Here is a 21,278-nt window from a genome sequence, read left to right as displayed (position 1 = left end):
GGTGTTCTACACGGTTATGGTAGTAACACAAAACGTCGTTGACGTTTTACGATAAAAAAAATTTTTTAATCATGAAAGAACAAAACGTCGCTGACGTTTTGTAATAAAAAATATTATTTTAATTATTAAAACACAAAACGTCATTGACGTTTTGTTAAAAAAATATTATTTTAATTGAAGAAACACAAAACGTCACTGACGTTTTGTAAATGGCCATAGTTGTGCTCAACACATAGTTTGGTTCATGATGAAGGATTTCACTTCTAGTAATACAATATTAAAAAGAAAAAGTTCAGTATAGTTTACTAACTTTGATATATTTAATTCAGATCGAGCATTTGTGGCACCGTGTCTACGAAGGATGCTGCAATAGAAGTAGAGAACTTTGTCTAGTAATGTAAATTTTCAATTTAAGGAACAAAAGACAAGGGAATTGCACATGTTGGTTACTGGTTAGATGACACTAATATTGTAACGATTTGTTTTCTTGACCGGAATTCGAGAAGTTTTCATACAGTAAAGTTGTTGTGAGTGTGAATGTGAGAACTGATCCCAAATAGAATAATGTTACTTGACTTGTGCAGTATATCCCAATATATATATATTTCTCTGTGGCAATAATAATTGGATTCTAAAGTTTTTTTATTCATAAATTTTGATACTATTATATCACAAACTATCTTTTCTAAAAGCTTACATATTTAAGAAATAATGAACATGAATGATTTTATATTTAGTATAAAATATCCTATTAATTTTTTTTGAGTTTTTGATTTATAAATATGATACTAATGATGTTTGGTAAAGTTTTTTAGATATGTTTTTAAATTTTTAAAAAATTATTTAAGAGCTTTTGAAGAAGTTAAAAAATTTGACTTTTCTCTTTATCAAAAACTATTTTATCACTCATATTTATTACAAAACTTTAAAATAAGTACTTCTATGATAACTTTCTAAACACAAAAAAATTTATTATTTATAAGCTGTTTTTAATATAAATTTTTATATTTTAAGCTTTTTTTTTTTTTAAAATTTAATTAAGTTGTTTATCCAAATTGACTCTTAGTCTATAAATTTGTACCTATCTGATTTTGAAACTTTCTAACCATTTGAGTTCAACAAGTATTATTAGTCGAATTTTTTATTATAAAATAAAAAAAATCTTTAATTCAAAAAATAAATTAAATCAACTTTATTTTTGAAGATGTTTTTTTTTGGAGTTTATTTGAAGTTTGTCCAACCCCTCGGTGAACTTTAACAACTTTTTTACAATTCATCCAATTTTTCGATAAAATTGTGAAAATTATACAAAGTTCGCCTAGGCCTTCAACGAACTTCATTTGAATCACAAGATTCATCCAGGCATTCGACGAATTTGTTCTCTGCAACGGTAAAAAGTGAAGCCTATAAATATTATCGAGAGAGAAGCTTTACTCACTAAAAAAATACTATAAGAAAAACACAGAATATCATCGGATTTAACGTCGCACATTAGCATCTACCGGCGGACGTGGCAACGAATTCGTTAGTTCAAATCATTATCGCCGGATTTGCATTTTCGATGGTAAATTCTCTAGTAATAGTTGGAGGAAAAATGAAAAAAATAGGCATAAAATTTAGCGTCGGACTCAATTAATGGAATGCAGCATTTTGGCGACCCACAATGCGTTACCGTCGGCGATAAATTCAACGGTAAACTTGTCCTAAATTTAAAACGTGCACCCTGCCCACACATTTTTGAAACAGACACTCTCTCTAACTTCATCCTCGCTCTCTCCGCCCCCTCCTCCCAAAACCACCTCCACCAGCACCAGCCATAACCAACATCCTCCAAAGACTATGTGGACTAGGCTAGAACTCCTTGCGTCATGTGGTTCACTGTGTCGCCACTGCTTTAGTCGCTACTATCGCTGCTATTGTTGTTGCTGCAGCCGCTACTCATTGGAGTTGCCTCCTTCTTTCCTCTCTCTCTCTCTCTCTCTCTCTCTCTCTCTCTCTCTCTCTCTCCTATTTTTCATTTGTGGTTTTGTAAAAAAAATCCTAAATGCAACCTTGCAGGTTGGTCACCACTGCCCCCACTACGTCATCCATGCTGCCATCACCACGCCAGAAAAGTTCTTTGCGCTGCTGATGAGCAAATATTTTATATACTTTTTGGCATCCTTTTCATATAGGTTTTAGCATATTTTGTTTAGTTTTTATTATATTTTCATAGGTTTTAGTGTTAAATTCACATTTTTGGATTCTACTATGAGTTTTTGTATTTTTGTACAATTTCAGGTATTTTCTGACTGAAATTAAGGAGCTGGAGCAAAAGTTAGCAAAAGTCTGACTTAGAGACAGAGAAAGCACTGCAGATGCTGTCCGGATCTGACCTCCTTGCACTCGGAAGAGCTTTTCTGGAGCTACAAAAGTCCAAATGCAGCGTTCTCAATGGCTATAGAAATTTGACTTCTAGAGCTTTCCAACAATATATAATTTTCTATACTTTGCTTCAGATTAAAAAGTCCAAAACTGGCGTCCAACGCCAGCCTCCTGTCCCATTCCAGGCATCCAGCGCCCAAATGGGGAGACTAGCGTCCAAACGCTCAAAGAGGACCCCTAGCTAGCGTTCAACGCCCTAGAGGCCTCCTAACATGTGGATCTCATCAAAGCTCAGCCCAAACACTCACTAAGTGGGCCCTAGAAGTAGATTTTAGCACTAAAAGACTGTTTTACCCTTTCTTATGTAATCCTTAGTCATTAGTTAGTATTTAAAGACTTTTACACGTTTTATCAGGGGATTCTCCAGAGGAGACACACACCAGATTTCGTTTATCATTGTATTTCCTATCAGTATGAGTTTCTAAACCTCCTAGGATGAGGGGAGGAGCCCTGTTGAGTTCTATGAATTAATAAAAGTATTACTGTTTCTTTTCAATCCGTGTTTGATCCAATTCTAAGATGTATATTCATTCTTCAACATGATGAATGGGATGACCCGTGACAATCAGCTCCATTCTTTATACTAAGACCGCGTACCTGACAACCACCCGTGTTCATCTTGGGTTCATGTGAATACGTGACTGGAAAGCATTGAACCACTAGCTTGATTATACATCTCTTAGACGGTTAATCCACGACATCGTTGGGGACTTCTCGAGACACCAGTTCAGCCAAGGTATGGGGAGATTAGGGTCTTTGTGGTAGAGGCTAGAATGCAAAGGCGCAGCATTCTCTGATCCGGAAGATTCGACATTGTCTGTGGCGTTTTGAGTAGGATCAACAAGGGAATAGACTGCTAGAGATTCACCCCCATTCAGATTGAATGACCGCTGACCCGGTGTTTGATCTGAAGCAGAGGAGATTAATGACCGCGGCCATACGGCGTTGATCAAATACAGCCTGCCATAGAAGAAATCATTCACAATTGAAGATGACAGTAATACCAGAGTTAATCTAGAAGGATAAAGCATCTCCAAGCCTTAACCATCTTCTTGTCCCTGATTATAATTCAATTCACAAAGTATTTTATACACTATTCCTTTTATGCTTTTAACCAAATTGAAACCAATAACTCTTCTATCCGCCTGACTAAGATCTACAAGATAACTGACGTTAGGATTTTTGCTAGTAAAGAATTTTATAAAAATAGTCGCATTGTAGATATAGTTTCTAAACCAACAGAAATCCCTTCGTACAAACGTTTTGGTTGTCACAAGTAACAAACCCCTTAAAAATTGATAACCGAAGTGTTTAAACCTCGGGTCGTCTTCTCAAGGAACTGCAGGAAAGTATGTTCTTATTATTGGTTATGAAGATTATAAATTGGGGTTTTGAAGATGAGGAACAAGTAATTTAAATGGCAAGTAAAATAAATAAATAACTGTAAAATAAACTTTTGGCAAGGTATGATAAATTGGAAGTCCTATCCTAGTTATCCTTATCAATGATGATGAAAATTGAATCTTAATTCCACTTAGTTAACCTTTACTTAAAGCAAAGGAAGGTCAAGCGACTAATTAGTTTGATCTTCAGATCCTAGTTTCTTCCTAAGAAAAGATTGAGATTATTGAAGTTCAATTCAATTAGCAAAGGTAACAATTATCAATCATGTTGAGTTTGATGACTCCTGAGTTACTGATCTCTTAACCAAGACCAAAAGAGGAAAAAAAAGTAGATCTATTCGAATAAAAATGTCTTCAGATTGGAAGCAACAGTAACATAAATAAAAGAGAGCAATAATAAACTGAAATACCTCAAATAACGTTAATTAAAAGAATCATCTGTAACATAGAAGAATTCATAAATTGAATTGAGAAAATAAGTAATTAAAAAGGAATATTGAACCTGATAAAAAGGGGTAATCATGAAAGCAAGAAAAATCCTAAATCCTAATCCTAAAGAGAGAGAGGAGAGAACATCTCCCTAAAAACTACATCTAAATCATGAATAGTGAATAATTGGAGACTTTCCTCGAATGGATGCATTCTCCCATTTCATAACTTCTGATCTGTGCCTTCTGAACTTGGATTTGGGCCAAAAAGGGCTTCAGAAATCGCTAGGAGCGTTTTTTGTAATTTTTGGTGCGTGGCCTCTGTCACGTGTCCGCGTGGTCATCTGGAGTTTTCCTTATCACGCGGTCGCTTCAGTCATGCATCCGCGTCATATGCGTTTTGCTTAAAGCGCGCGATCGCGTCAATCACGCGGTCGCGTCACTGCCATTTCGCGCTGGCATACGGCCGCGTTGTCCATGCAATCGCGTCACTGCCAGTTTCTCCAAAAACTCCGTTTTGTGCTTTCCTTCCATTTTTGTATGTTTTCTTTCCATCCTTTAAGTCATTCCTGCCTTAGAAGATCTGAAACTACTCAACACACGAATCACGGCATCGAATGGAAATAAAGGGTAATTAAAATAATTATTTTTAAAGCATAGGAAACATATTTTTTCACATACATCACATAATAAGGAAGGAAAAGTAAAACCATGCAATTTTCATGAATAAGTGAGTGAAGGATTGAATAAATTACCTAAATTGAGCACAAAATATATCATAAAATATGGGTTTATCAACCTTCCCACACTTAAACAATAGCATGTCCTCATGCTAAATCCAAGATAAAGAGTAAGGTAAGGTTGAAGTGGTGGAATCTCATGCAATGCAATCTATTCTAAATGTAACTACCTAAATGAATTATGCAATTTTAATTGTTATTCACTTGTATATTAAACTTACATGTAGTTAAATTAATTCACATTCTCAAGGAATCATATATGCATAGCCAAACCTTAGATAATGATAAAGCACTTTTACAATTGAGATGGGAAAGAAAAATATTTTACAAACTTGCAAGACAATTAACAAATTAAGCAGAGATATATGTTGATGAGCTATTGAATCCTCACTGGATTTTGTGTTTACTCTCTAGTCACTCAGTGTTTATTGGGTTAATCACTCTATTCTTCTTTTTATCCTTACTTTCTATAACTTTGTTCTTCATCTAATCAATCAAAAATTATAGAATATAGGCATACAAAAATCATGAGGTCTTTAATTAAGGTTGTAATGGGGCCAAGGTAAAGGTAAGGGTATATGTATAAGGCTAAGTGAGCTAATAGGTGAATCCTTGATTAGTCTAAGATCTCACCTAACATACATACTTTGTAAGGCAAGAATTTCTTTACCTATTCACCCAAATTTTCCCACTTTTGATGTTACATGCTCATGCATTAGTTTTAATTTTGTCCCATGTGCATTGCTTTATTTTGTATTTGGGGCATTCTTTTGTATCCCCTTTATTCAAATACTGAAAAATAATTTTTTTTAATGCACATGGTAATTCAATTATTTTGATTTCACATAAGCATGCTTCCCAAAAATTTTTATTTTGAATTATTTTATTCTTTTTAACTTTCTACCCTTTGTTTTTATCATCCATGTTCCCAATAGGTTTCCCACACTTAAACAATACACACTTTCTATCTTAAGCTAACCAAGGATTCAACTTGGGATTTTTATTTTGTTTTTCTGCTTAAGGCTAGTATTGTGGTTTATAGAATAAGAGGGGATTTAAAGGCTCAAGGGGGCTAACAAGGGTGATGTAAAAGGTAGGCTAATTTGGGATAAGTGAGCTAGAATCAAACAGTGGCCTCAATCACTTTCTTGGTATGTATCTATATTCTATAATCAGACATATAGATTAAAACAAAGTAAAAAACACCAGAATAAAAAAGAAGGGCAGAACACACAGGAATAAAAATTATGGTTTGAATGTAACCATACAATTAAGCTCAAAACTCACAGGCTGTGTGTTCTCTAACTCAAAAATCATATATCAGTTATATATGTCATGCAAGTAAAAATTAAGAGTTTCCATTATTCTCAATGTAAATCTTAAGGTGGCTTTAAAGTTTTAGTGTTTCTCCTTGATGAAATGTTGTTAACTAACTAACATGTAATGCTATATACAAGGTGTGTGGATTGTTTTTATTATGTTAAAGTCTCTTGTTTACTTCCTTTTTATATTTTCAATTTAAACTAAGTTATCTTATGCTAAAAAGGGTAAACTATACTAATTAATCCACATTTTCTATAACTAATAAGTTAGAATTGCAACTAAACTAAATGGCTAAAATATGAACTAAAGTGCAACATGCAGAAATATAGTAAAAATACATGAAAATAGCAATGTATAAGTACTGAGAAAATAAAAAATAAACAGAAAAATACAGAAAAGTAGCAAAATAAAGTAAAAGAGTCTGTAGTGGTTCACCAAAAAAAATACGCTAGAGATGGCGACCTCCCCACACTTAAAATGAAGCATCGTCCCTGATGCTCACTCAAGCAGGGTGTGAAGGGGTGTCATCACTGGAAGGATGGGTAGCCGGAGTCTCTGTGGGGGTGGGCTGAGGATCTGCCTGCTGCAGAGGGGGTGCTAACTGAATAGGGATCTCTGGGTCTACAGCCTGAATCTGAGGCGGGGACTCCTGCTGTGATGCAGCCTGCTCCATGTCTGCCTGCGCAGCCTCTTTTTGTGGATGGGTCTCCGCCTCGTGATCATCCGCCTCGTGATCATCCGCCTCCTCTTCAGATGGCTCTGATGGTGTGTCAGACATCCTGAAAAATAGAAATCAAGGATATAATAAAAACAGGAAAACAAGGAGGCAAATAACAAAAGAAGCACATAATGGCAAAGGAGCAGTAGAATGATGAAAATGAGTTAAGTAAATGTGCATTAAGGATTGTATAGGAGTTAGAAAACTGAGAAGAAAAATTCACAATCCAAAATGTAAGATCCATAGAATTCATGTTAATTAGGAAAACCACAAACATGCTTTGAGTTAAAATAAAAGTAAAGAGTGAGTCAAAAAGCAGAGGGGGTTGTTAGAAAGTTAAAAGTGGTGTGAAATTGAAAAAGAGGTTAGAAATAAAAAATCAGTGAGTTAGTAAAAAGAAAGTTAAGGTAAGCGGCATAATGATTGGTATCTAAGTAACAAGGATTCACAATTATAAGCTACAGGCAACTCATATTCAAACAAGGAAGTTGATGATGATTCATATGGATACAGAAATAGTAGATATGGAATCTAAACATCAAAAATGCAGATTATTATCCAGGAAATTAAAAAGAATAAGAAAGCTTGCCCTGACATTCATGCAATGGTTTGGTAAAAGCAGAGTAAAGCAGAGTGCAAATTGCCAAAACCAAGATATGAATGAAAATCAAAACGGTTTACAGAAATTTGGGTAGCATTCCGGCTAAAATTGGATGTTCCCGAAAAATGAACAGTAACAGAATAGTTCATATAAGTTAAAATAAACTGCAAATAGATATAAATAAGATGAACATGAAGGAACATTCGCAATAGCAGCATGAATAGTAAGAACATCATATGAACAGTACGTAGAGCACAGCAACAGCAGAATTGCGAAAAGTATAAAGCAAGTAGCATGAACAGCGCAATTAACAGGCCTAAATCCACTAACCACATCCTAGGCTACCTAACCACCTAGAATCCACTATAACATGCATATCTAACTAGCCTAATTATGAACATAAACAAAAAAAATTATGGTATTAACTATGAATTGAAAGAAGGGTGGCGTTTGGCAGAACCTGGTAGGCGTATGAATGAAAGTGAGACAGAGAGATGGTAGGGGGTGGCTACGGTGGTGGCTGACGCGGCAGTTGAGGGTGGTTGGCGCGGCAGTGGTGGTTGTTCGGAGGCAGGGGGTTTCGGGTAGGGTAATGGGGGTAGGGTTTAAGGGGGAAGGAAGGGAAGGGGGCGTGGGTGGTGGGTGGAGGCGCGGCGGTGACGGCGCGGTGGGCGGTGGTTGTCGCGGAGGGGGTAGCAGTGGTGGAGGGAAGAAGAGGAAAGAAGAAGAAGAAAGAGAGGGAAGGAAGAAGGGGGTGGCGTTGTGGTGGGGTTTGGGTGGTCGACGGTGGGGCGGTGGTCGATGGTGGTGGCTGGAAGTTGGTGGTGGTTGGTTGCAGAGAAGGGAGGAAGGAGAAGGGGGTTAGGGGGGGCGAATGGGTAGGGTTTCGCGTGGATGGGTGTTATCGAATTTGAATCCACGCGATTGCGTGGGGAACGTGGTCGCGTGGCTGGGGTGGAATGGGGGTTGACGCGATCGCGTGAGTGATGCGATCGCATGGAATGGGTAAAATGATGAATGACGCGGTCGCGTGAGGCATGCGACTGCGTCGCTGGAAATTGTGCTAAATGCAAAATTCCAGTGTCGTTTCAGCGCAACTCTCTGTCTCCTTTGGGGTGTTGTGCAATCCACGCGACGCGATTGCGTCGCTCACGCTTTCGCGTGGGATGAGTGTTGTGCAAGTGACACGATCGCGTCAGGGACGCGACCGCGTGTGTCATTTTGTGCGAAACGCGCAACAGCCGTACGATTCCAGTCCAACTTTCTGGGCATTGGATCCTTACGCCGATTTCCAGATCACGCGGCCGCGTGAATGACGCAGACGCGTGGAAAGTGTTTTTCGCAACTGACGCGATCGCATGAGTGATGCGGTCGCGTCGCGCGCCCTTTTTTTTTATGCAGGTATGCAATTATGTAGTATGCAATGCAAGTGAATAATATTTAGGTTCAATTGAAAAGGAAATAAAAATAAATAACACGAAATAAAACTGAAAAAGGAACGACCATATCATGGTGGGTTGTCTCCCACCTAGCACTCTTAGTTAAAGTCCTTAAGTTGGACATTTGGATGAGCTTCCTGTTTTGGCGGCTTATGCTTAAATTCATCCGGAAATCTCTACCAATGTTTGGAATGCCAATGGCCTCCGGGGTCCCAAACTACGCATGTAAAGCTTCTGAGCAGCTTCAAACAGATTCTCAGGTTTCCGGGGTGGCGAATGTCAAAATAGATTCCAGGATCCCAAACTTTACTTTTAAATCCGCCTCCGTCTTGATCTATATTTTTCCATCCGGGCGGTTTAGAAAGTAGATTCTCACCATGGTGACCAAACGTTTTTCGAGATCCATTCGATTGATCACGATGCCAATCCGTGCACTTCGAGTTGAAGCGTAGAACCTTATTGAACCTTGTGCACCAGCTCTGAGTACGAGCCATTTCCTTCTTACTCTTAAAGCTGCAGAGAGCTCTAAGCTGGCCATCTGTTTCAAGCAACCCATATTCAAGTGGAAAAATAAAGCTAAAGGTTAAGGATTGTACCCACTTGAAGCTTGTATTGGGTGGTAATGGCCTTGGGATAGGTATTTCCAGTGGTTCTGTAAGTTCTACTCCCTTGTGCTCTTCTGTGAATTTCTTCACTTCCTTGCAGACTGCTTCAAATGCATCCATGTCCTGATCAAAGCCTTCTATGTCTTCCTCGTCACTTAAGTCATAAACGGGAGGTTGAGAGAAATCTACCTCTGCATCATCTTCGTATTCACTTGGGGAAGATTCTTCGATCTCAGAGAATTCACTTGCGGATGCAAGTTCATTACTAGGAGAACTTGACTTGAGATTATCATCATCAAGGAAACTTGCTTCTTGGATTATACCGTCTAATTCTTCATAAAAGACTTGCTTTGGGAGTTGTGCTCTATCCTCCTTAGCATCAATTGTAACGTCCTTGACAAAATTTTCCACAATTCTGGATTCCCATGGAAGTTCAGCTTCTCCTAAGTCTTCAACCAACTCTTCTTTTTTTACAATGATAGCTTCCTCTACTTGTTCCAGTACGAAGTCATGCCCTGTTCTGTCTACTGGAGTTTCTAGTATCTTCTTCATACTACGCTCTTCATTAGATTGTCCACATGGGGCTGTGGGAGGTCCTTGAATGTTCGAACGTCTAAAAGATAATTGACTTACTGCTTGCTCCAGTTGATGAAGGGTTGTTTGAAGTTGATCTACTGTTTCCTTGAGGCGAACCTCTGATTCTCGGGGTGATGGATTTGGACGTGGCACATGGGGAAGTGGTGGTGTTTGGGAGTAATTGGATTGGAATTGGGGTAAATGAGGATCATATGGTGGTGAATGGTGAAAAGGAGCTTGTGAGTGTGGTGGTTCGAAGTTATGTTGAGAGGATGGCCTATAAGCACAGGGTGGGGCTTGTTGGTAACTACAAGGTTATCCACCATGTCTATTGGCTTGGTATGCATTGTAGAATGGTCTTTGTCCATGATATCTTGGAGGGTGTTGTTGCCTAAAGGGTTGATCAGATCCTCTTGGCTCCATCCATCTTTGATTGCTCTGACCTTGATGCATGTTCTTGTTATAACTTTCACTCCTTTCAACAATATTAGAACCAAACTCAAAGCGAGAGGGGTGAGAATTCATAGTAGCTAATAAAAATAAAAAAAGGGAAAATAAAGACAAATAAACAAGCAAAAGAAAAGTATTTACAATAACCAATAATAAGGCACACGATTCCAGTTCCCCGGCAACGGTGCCATTTTGACGTTAGGATTTTTGCTAGTAAAAAATTTTATCAAAATAGTCGCGTTATAGATATAGTTTCTAAACCAACAGAAATCCCTTCGTACAAACGTTTTGGTTGTCACAAGTAACAAACCCCTTAAAAATTAATAACCGAAGTGTTTAAACCTCGGGTCGTCTTCTCAAGGAACTGTAGGGAAGTATATTTTTATTATTGGTTATGAAGATTGTAAATTGGGGTTTTGAAGATGAGGAACAAGTAATTTAAATGGCAAGTAAAATAAATAAATAAATAACTGTAAAATAAAAGTTTGGCAAGGTATGAGAAATTGGAAGTCCTATCCTAGTTATCCTTATCAATGATGATGAAAATTGAATCTGAATTCCACTTAGTTAACCTTTACTTAAAGCAAAGGAAAGTCAAGCGACTAATTAGTTTGATCTTCAGATCGTAGTTACTTCCTAAGAAAAGATTGGGATTATTGAAGTTCAATTCAATTAGCCAAGGTAACAATTATCAATCATGTTGAGTTTGATGACTCCTGAGTTACTGATCTCTTAACCAAGACCAAAAGAGAAAAAAAAAGTAGATCTATTCGAATAAAAATGTCTTCAGATTGGAAGCAACAGTAACATAAATAAAATAGAGCAATAATAAACTGAAATACCTCAAATAACGTTAATTAAAAGAATCATCTGTAACATAGAAGAATTCATAAATTGAATTGAGAAAATAAGTAATTAAAAAGGAATATTGAACCTGATAAAAAGGGGCAATCATGAAAGCAAGAAAAATTCTAAATCCTAATCCTAAGAGAGAGAGGAGAGAACCTCTCCCTAAAAACTACATCTAAATCATGAATAGTGAATAATTGGAGACTCTCCTCGAATGGATGCATTCTCCCACTTCATAACCTCTGATCTGTGCCTTCTGGACTTGGATTTGGGCCAAAAAGGGCTTCAAAAATCGCTAGGAGCGTTTTCTGTAATTTCTGGTGCGTGGCCTCTGTCACGCGTCCGCGTGGGTCACACGGTCGCTTCAGTCATGCGTCCGCGTCATATGCGTTTCGCTTAAGGCGCGCGATCACGTCAATCACGCGGTCGCGTCACTGCCATTTCGCGCTGGCATGCGGCTGCATTGTCCATGCGATCGCGTCACTGCCAGTTTGTCCAAAAACTCCGTTTTGTGCTTTCCTTCCATTTTAATATGTTTCCTTTCCATCCTTTAAGTCATTCCTGCCTTAGAAGATCTGAAACTACTCAACACACGAATCACGGCATCGAATGGAAATAAAGGGTAATTAAAATAATTATTTTTAAAGCATAGGAAACATGTTTTTTCACATACATCACATAATAAGGAAGGGAAAGTAAAACCATGCAATTTTCATGAATAAGTGAGTGAAGGATTGAATAAATCACCTACATTGAGCACAAAATATATCATAAAATATGGGTTTATCAATAACCATCACTTGCTTCAAACCACAATCCTCGTGGGATCGACCTTGACTCGCTCAGGTATTACTTGGATGACCCAATACACTTGCTGGTTCAGCTGTACTAAGAATGGGGATTCGTGCACCAACTGCCACTGTCTTCAGGTAACTCACTGATGAGCAGATATTTTATACGCTTTCCAATGCTATTTTCCTTGTGTTTTTAGTACATTTTGTTAAGTTTTATTATGTTTTAATAGGTTTTAATGGTCCATACTTTTCTTTGGAAATGATGGCCCAAAATGGGCGTTGAATACCCAAACTACCCCCTTTCTGGCGTTCAATGCTCCAAGAGGACTGAAGCCAGCATTGAATGCCCAAGACTGGCATTCAACGCCACAAAGGGAGAAAGGAAGCAGTATATCTACCCCCTAGTGGTCGTTCAACGCCCACTCCTTCAAGTTGGACGCCAAGCTCAACCCAAACATTCACAAAGTGGGCCCAGAAGTGAATTTTTGCAACTTTAGCTTAGTTTATTTTATTTTTATAATTTCTAATTATGATTAATATCTTTTTAAGATTAGTATTAGTCTATATAAGAGAAGATCACCATTGGTTAGGATCTTCTCCACCACATTCAAACTTCACACATTATTTTCTGTACAGTATGAGTAACTAAACCTCCTAGGTTAAGGTTAGGAGCTCTGCTGATTCCTATGGATTAATGCAATTACTTTTCTACTTCAATCTATGTTTGATTCTATTCTACGATGCATTGTCGTTCTTCATCCTTATGAATTTGGGGTATGACCCCCTGTTCTACATGAGTTCTTTACGAGTCCTGACCCGGATAGTATTGAGCTATGGCTTGAGAGTGCATCACGAGTTCCAACAAGTTACTTGGGCTAATTGGAATTTGTGACATGAAATCCCGTTAGTCAAGGATAATTGAGGTTCCTGTGGCTCTAAGGGCTAGAATCATAGAGTGTCATTCTCTGATCCGGAAGATCCAACCTTATCTATGGCGTTTTGAGTAGGATCATCAAGAGATTGAATTGTGCACGCTTCACCCTCTCCCAGATTGATCTAGCCTGTTCGGGTGTTTGGTTTGGATCTGAGGAGATTAATGACCACGACCAATGGCTTAATCACTTACAACCTTTCCATTGAAGGAATCATTCATCGTTTGAGTAGTTAGTATGATGTGTTAATCCAGAAGAATAAGCATCTCCGAGGTCCTAACTGATTTCTCACTACTGTTACTACGTTCTATTGTTATTGCTTGTCTATGTGCCTACAACAAACAACAACTATCTTTCTATTTGCCTGACTAAGATCTGCAGGATGACCACAGCTTGATCAATCCAACAATCCTCGTGGGATTTAACCCTCACTCACCTAAGGTATTACTTGGACGACCCGGTGCATTTGCCGGTTTAGTTGTGCGATTTTAATTTTCGCATACCAAGTTTTTGGCGCCGTTGCCGGGGATTATTTGTGATTGACAAACTAACGGTTATCTTGCTACTTAAATTAGGTACTTTTACTTTTTTTTCTTTTTGTATTTCTTGTTTTCCTTTTAAAACTTTTCAAAAAAAAATATCTTCATCCTTAGTCATCTTTTTCTTTTGTTGAGTCTTGTGTCAATTCTTAAGTTTGGTATCCCTTTGGTTTTCATTTCTTTTCTTGAGTCTTTTTGAAAATTGTTCTTGTTTTTTTCTTTCTCTGTGTTTGAAAATTTCTTGGTATTTTTCTTTGTTTGATTTCAAAATCTTTAAGTTTGGTGTCTTTTAGTGTTTTTTCTTTTCAATTTTTCAAAAATTAGTGCCTTTGATTTAAAAAAATTTTAAGTTTGGTGTCCATTTAGTGTTGTTCTTTTCTTTTAAATTTTTAATTTTTTGAAAATTTTTAATTTAAATTCAAAAATTTTAAGTTTGGTGTCTTGATTAGTATTCTTGTTTCTGTAGTTTGTCTTTTCTATCTTTTCAAATCTTTATCTTATCTTTCCCTTTAATTTTCAAAAAGTTGTTATCTTATCTTTTCTTTTTTAATTTGAAGTTTAAAATCTTTTAATTTCTAAAATCTTATCTTATCTTATCTTATCTCCCTTTTCTCTTGATTTTTTTTTAATTTTTAAATTTAAAATCTTTCTTTGACTTTCTCTCTTTAATTTCAAAACTTTTTAAAATCAAATCTTTTGTCTTAAATTTTAAAATCTTATCTTATTTTGTTTCTCTCTTCTAACTTTCTCTTTTTTAATTTTTAAATTTCAAAGATTCTTTTCCAACTTCTTACTTTTTAAAATTTCAAATATTTTCAAAAATCAAATCTCTTTCAAATCTTTCCTAGTTAGTTGCATGTTTATTTCATCTTAATTTTAAAAGTTTGATTCTTTCTAATCCTTCTCTCTCTCTCTCTCTTCTATTTTCGAAAATCTCTAACTCTTTTCTCTTTTTTCTTTTTTTTTGAAAACTTTCTTCTTCCTTCTCTCTCTATTTTTGAAAATTCATTTTAAATTAAAAGACATATTTCTTTTCTTTTCTCTTCTTCTAACTCTCTCACAAGGACTTTTATACTCTAACATAGAGACACTTTTCTCTTCCTCTTCTTGGTTTCTTTCCTCTTGTTTATGAACAGGAGTAGGGATAAAGAATCTCTCTTTGATCCGGATCCTGAATCTGGAAGGACTCTAAGAAGACGTCTGCAACACGCTCAAGCTAGCAGAGCCGTAAGGAATCTCACAGGAGCTCTAGAACAAGAAGCTGAAGATACAACAATGGTAGCTCATCCAGATAATGGGGTTGACACAAGAAAGGTCCTAGGATCTTACACTGCACCCAATTCTGATTTCTATGGGCGCAGCATCTCCATTCCTGCCATTGGGGCAAACAACTTTTAGTTGAAACCTCAACTGGTCACTCAAGTACAACAGAACTGCTAGTTTCATGGACTTTCACAGGAAGATCCAAAGAAATTCATATTTGACTTCCTGCAGATATGTGACACTATCAAAACCAATGGAGTTAATCTAGAGGTTTACAAGTTCATGCTCTTCCCCTTTGCTGTAAGATACAGAGCAAGGCTATGGATGGATTATCAACCTAAAGAAAGCCTCGACACATGGGAGAAGGTGGTCAATAGATTCTTGACCAAATTCTTTCTACCTCAAAAGCTGAGCAAGCTTAGGGTAGAAGTTTAAACCTTCAGACAGAAAGAGGGTGAATCCCTCTATGAAGCTTAGGAAAGATACAAGCAACTGATCAGGTGATGTCCTCCTGACATGATTTCAGAATGGACTATGCTAGACATCTTCTATGATGGCCTATCTGAGGCATCCAAGATGTCATTGGACCACTCTGCAAGTAGATCCCTCCAATTCAAGAAGACGCTTGAAGAGGCGCAAGAGCTTTAGATATGGTTGCCAATAACCAGTATATGTATAGTTCTGGGAGGAACCCTGTGAACAATGGGGTAGTTCAGAAGAGAGGTATCTTGGAAGTGGACACATTAAACACCATCTTGGCTCAAAACAAGCTCATGTCCCAGCAGATTAACATGATCACTCAGCACTTAAGTGGGACGCAGAGCTCTGATGCTTACTGTCCAGAGACAGCTTATGAGATAGACGCAGGTGATAACGCCTGAACCACCATGGAAGAGGTTAACTACATGGTAAACTCCTCCAGAAACTCAAACAACAATCCTTATTCGAATACTTTCAATCAGGAATGGAAAAACCACCCCAATTTTGGGTGGAGAGATCAACAGAAGCCTCAACAAGGCTTCAATAATTAGGGTGGAATGAACCAGAACCGATTTAACAACAGACCATTCCATCCTGCTCAACGGTAGACAGTGAATCCCACACAGAGCCTCTCTGACCTGGCTACTATAGTCTCTAACCTCTCCAAGACCACGCATAGTTTCATGGCTAAAACTAGGTATTCCATTTGGAACTTGGAGATATAGGTTTGTCAGCTGAGTAAGAGGATATCGGAGATCTCTTCCAACACTCTTCCAAGCAACACAGAGGTAAATCCAGGGGAAGAGTACAAGGCCCTCATGGTGGAAGCTATGACCGAACCCAAAGAGGAGTCTACTAGGACACGCCCCTTTACTGGGAGAGGAACCTGAGGAATACACTTCTTCAGATGAGGATGAGGAGTCCAAGGAAGAGCAAATTACTCGATTCCTAGCAATCCTCAGGAAGCTGAAGGCCAACTCCTCTCATACAGAAGCATTGGAGGAGGAAGATGAGGCTGTGGTACTGGCCAAAGAGTGCAGTATCTTAGTCCAGAAGAAGATCCCTCAAAAGCTGTCGGATCCTGGAAGCTTCCTGATTTCCTGTACTATAGGGACCATTACCTTTGAGAAGGCACTATGTGACCTTAGTTCAAGAATCAATCTGATGCCTTTATCTATAATGAAGAGGCTAGGAATTCTAGAAGTGCAGCGTGCCAAGATCTCATTAGAGATGGCAGACAAGTCCCTAAAAAAGGCATATGGCATGGTGGAAAGTGTCCCAGTGAATGTTGAAGACCTTTACATCCTTGCTGATTTTGTAATCCTAGACAATGGGGAGGATAGAGATGAATCCATCATCCTTGGAAGGCCTTTCCTAGCCACTGCTAAGGCCATTATTGATGTGGAAAGAGGAGAACTAGTCTTGAAATTACATGAGGATTATATTTTGTTCAAGATACCTAACCCTCAATCTCCCTCTGACAGAGGTGGTACCATTGTGCAACACATAATGTTTCAACCTTCCCTCTCAATACAGAGCTTTACAGAGCCTCCAGAGACCAACTCTAAGTTTGGTGTTGGACAACCAGCATTAAGCACTAAGAAGGAAGGTACTCAAAAGAAGGTCCCTAAAAAGGCTAGAGGGATAAGAAGATCCCTGTTGAAGGCCTCTCATCTGGCATGAAAGTTGTCTTCACTAAGAGTCCAATCCTTCAACATACAGTGAACAGGATCCTGCCTCTAGAGCATGTGGAGCTCATTCATGAAAACACAGGAAGAAAGTTCACTGTGAGGGGTGAAGATCTGAGCCCCTATTTACCTCCGTAAAGGAGCTGTCCATCAAGCTAATGACAGTAAAGAAGCGCTTGTTGGGAGGCAACCCAACCATCATTAGAATACTCTTGTTTCCTTTCTTTTGTATATTGTCATTTGATTTTGTTTTAGTTCATTCTCTATAGTTTTCTTTTTCCTTTGCTTTTTGACATTTGTGATCAAGTGCAGCGCTTAGAACAGTGACAGAAACATTCAGAACTAAAAATAGAACACCTTGGGGAGAGTCCCTTACTGGCGTTGAACGCCAGATAAGGAGAAAGCTAGGCATCCAACGCCCATAAATGAGCTAAGAAGCTCTTATGGGCATCCTGCTCAGGAGCACTGGAGGTATCACCCACCGCAGGCTCTGTCGACGGGGTCGCTGCATCTGCAAGGGGGCGTAGCAGAAGGAGGCACCCAATTCTGGTTTAAGACCATGATAAATTTCTGGTCTGACGGACCCTCCTATGACGTTATAGGGATTGACGAGGTAGTCGTGGTATAGGGCGATGATTGGGTAGTCTTGGGGGATTCGGTGGTAGCCCATATTCTACCACGACCATATGTCCCACTCGATCAACTTCTGCTATCTGTCGTCATGTCTGTACAACGAATATATTAACAACATATTAATAACATAATAAACACCAATATATTAATCAACTGCACAAAACCAACATGTCTTAGAAATTCAGCATGAGCAAGGCAACAAATTGCAATTCCTAGTTAAAGAAATTCAGCAAACAGTAGTAACATAGTAAATCACCACACAATCAAACAATTAATAACATGAACATCAGCAACGATTCACATCAAATTAGCAACAATTAATCCATCATACATCAAGTCAATCCAAACAGTTTTAATAGTCAGAACCTAATAATCTAAAGCAAATTATCTTAACCTAACCACCCTATAATCAACTGGCAGCAACTAATCTAACTAAGCTCCGCAATTCACATAAAATTAGCAGCAATTAATCCATAATACATCAAGTCCATCCAAATACTTTTAATAGCAACAATAAGAACCTAATAGTATAAAGCAAATTATCATAACGTAACCACCCTATAATCAACTAACAACAACTAATCTAACTAAGCTCCGCAATTCACATCAAATCAGCATCAATTAATCCATCATACATCAAGTCAATCCAAACACTTTTAACAGCAACAATCAAACCTAATAATCTAAAGCAAATTACCCTAACCTAACCACCCTATAATCAACTAACAGCAACTAATCTAACTAAAGCTCCACAATTTACATCAAATCAGCAGCAATTAATCCATCATACATCAAGACAATGCAAACACTTTTAACAACAACAATCAAAACCTAATAATCTAAAGCAAATTATCCTAATGTAACCACCATATAATCAACTAACAGTAACTAATCTAACTAAGCTAATTATCAAAATCAAACTAACTAAATAAAACTAATCTAACTTAACATAAATTTGAAAAAAAAAAAGAAAGACAAAAACCTGTAATGATAGGGAAATAGGGGCTGGAGTAGCTCGAATAGGGGTGCCCTGTTTTGGTTCTACTGTCGTGGAGGTAATGGAGAGACAAGGGATGTAATTAGAGGAATTGAAGGAGATGATGAAGAAGCTGGCTGCAGTGAGGGTGTCGCGGTAGTGGCAGAAGGGTAGGTGGTAGTGGCGGCTCAGGGGTTCTATGATTCGGTGAAGAGGGTGGGAAAAAGAGTGGGTAGCGGTGGCGGCGACGACAGTGGCTGGAGAGTGATTAAGAGGAGAGAGAGAAAGAGAGAGAGAGAGAGAGAGAGAGAGAGAGAGAGAGAGAGAGAGAGAGAGAGAGAGAGAGAGAGAGAGAGAGAAAGAATTCAAAATGAAGGGGGAGGGGTTTGCGGTTCCAATTTAGGGCATGGTTACCGGCAGATATTTTCGACGGTAACGCAGTTTGGATTACCAAAACACAGCGTTTCTATTAAACGTATCTACTGTCAGATTCTTCCGACGGTAAATTCGACGCTACAGTTGGCACCCATTTTGTCATGGTTTGCCGCCAAAGGTTACCAGCAGTTTTACCATCGGTAGCCACTATCCGCAGGTAATTGTTCTACATAAAGAATTTTTCATCAGACCCATCGCTAAATCCGACGGTAAATCCGACAATTCTCAGTTTTCTTGTAGTGAATGTAGCAATTACAAACTGGATAAAATAAATCTCATGTTAATAGTATATTGACAAGGTCACAAGTTTGGACACATGAAAACAAATATGTTTGAGTGCATCAACGCTGTCATAAAGGCTACTCGCAATTTGTCAATAACCGCTCTTGTCAAGTCGACTTACTTTTGATTGGGTGAGTTTTCTGTGAGGAAGCACACAGAGGCTCAAGCACAACATCAAGTGGATGTTTAATTCGCACAGACACTAATAAAAGCTATTGAGTTCAACTCAAAGCATACATGTGAATACCATGAATATTTTCTCACTGCGCGACGCCAAAAAATTTCTTCTCGTCCATAAGATCCGAAAACCCGAAAAAAAAAACATACTTATATAAAATTGAGGCTCCAATTAATAATAAAAATTTTAAATATATTAACGACACAAGTTAGATGTTATACTAGTTTCCAAATCTGCCAGTAATATAGTTAACCCAATATAATTTATATAAGGTGTTCTCTAGCCTAACAAATTTTGTCCCATTAAACTACATTAAAATAAAATAAATATAATAAGATAATTTAAAATGAACTAAAATAAATTTATTAATCATAACAATAATTAAAATAAATTAATTTAACAAATTAACCTAACATAAATTTCAATACAAAATAGGATAAGCTATTATGACACATCAAACATAAACTGAAAACATTAAATAAAATAATTGTAAGATATTAATTCTATTTAACTAATTTGAATGAAATATTAATCTAGTACTCTTTAAATACACCAGCATTTAATATTATCTAATATAATATAAAATAAATTAAATATAACATTATGTAAACTAACTATAATCATTATCTATTCTATCAATATCTATCTAAATAATTATTTCAATAATATTTAACAACTATTTTTATACCATATCTATTCTAAATAATTAAGTATAATGAAACTATAAAAAAAACATAATAACAAATTAACTTAAAAAGAAGAGAAAAAAATTATTCCATGTGTGATGAAATGAGAAAAAAAAAAGTAATTAGTACGTAGAGATAAAAAAAATGAGAATTTTACGAGAAGACAAGAGAAAAGAGAAGTGAAGAGTTAATTTAGTAGGACCATCATATATAGGTGGATAAGCATGATGGAGTTCGTCGAAAGATTCAACGATCTTCAACTCATTTGTTAAGTTTATTGGGGAGTTCGACGAACTTTATATAAATTGTTAAATTTGTCTAGAGTTGGATGAATTTCAGATAAACTCCAAAAAAATGATTGGAAAATAAAGTTAGTTTAATTTTTTATTTTAGAAATAATTTTTTTATTTTGTAATAGGGAAAAAAATCCATTATTAGTCTATTAGATATTATGGTTTGTTTAAGCCTCAGTTACGTTGAGTATTTAAAGTTTAAATGACATGACGATTTAGTAGCATTAAAACACAGGACTTTTTGTGTTTGACTTTACTGCTTCTAGTGGTCAAAGCTTTCACGCACGCACTAAAGAAAAACAATAGCGTGCATTCATGTTAACCCTTACATTATTTGCTAAAAGATATTATGTTAAAAGTTAGAACTTCAACTGTAAAATGTAAATTATATATTAATTAAGTATGGACCGAATCAAAAACATATTTTTCCGTGTCTCATAGATTCATTTTTGTTAATATTTTGGGTAAAATATTTAAAGCATTTTATTTCTTATTTAATTTGTCAATTTGAAGTTATGTAATTCTGAATTCCCACTAACATCG

The 21,278-nt window shown here is 37.1% G+C and overlaps 1 non-coding gene across 1 annotated transcript; it reads right to left on the bottom strand.

Moving 5' to 3' along the window:
• Positions 1 to 15,498: 15,498 nt before the first annotated feature.
• LOC112774064 (small nucleolar RNA R71) lies at positions 15,499 to 15,607 on the bottom strand. The gene has a single exon (XR_003188576.1). It is a non-coding gene; the product is annotated as a small nucleolar RNA R71 (small nucleolar RNA).
• Between the last annotated feature and the right edge of the window lie 5,671 nt (positions 15,608 to 21,278).

Source organism: Arachis hypogaea, chromosome 18 (assembly GCF_003086295.3).
Source record: "Arachis hypogaea cultivar Tifrunner chromosome 18, arahy.Tifrunner.gnm2.J5K5, whole genome shotgun sequence".
Lineage (NCBI taxonomy): Eukaryota > Viridiplantae > Streptophyta > Magnoliopsida > Fabales > Fabaceae > Arachis > Arachis hypogaea.
This window is presented reverse-complemented; position numbering and strand designations above follow the sequence as displayed.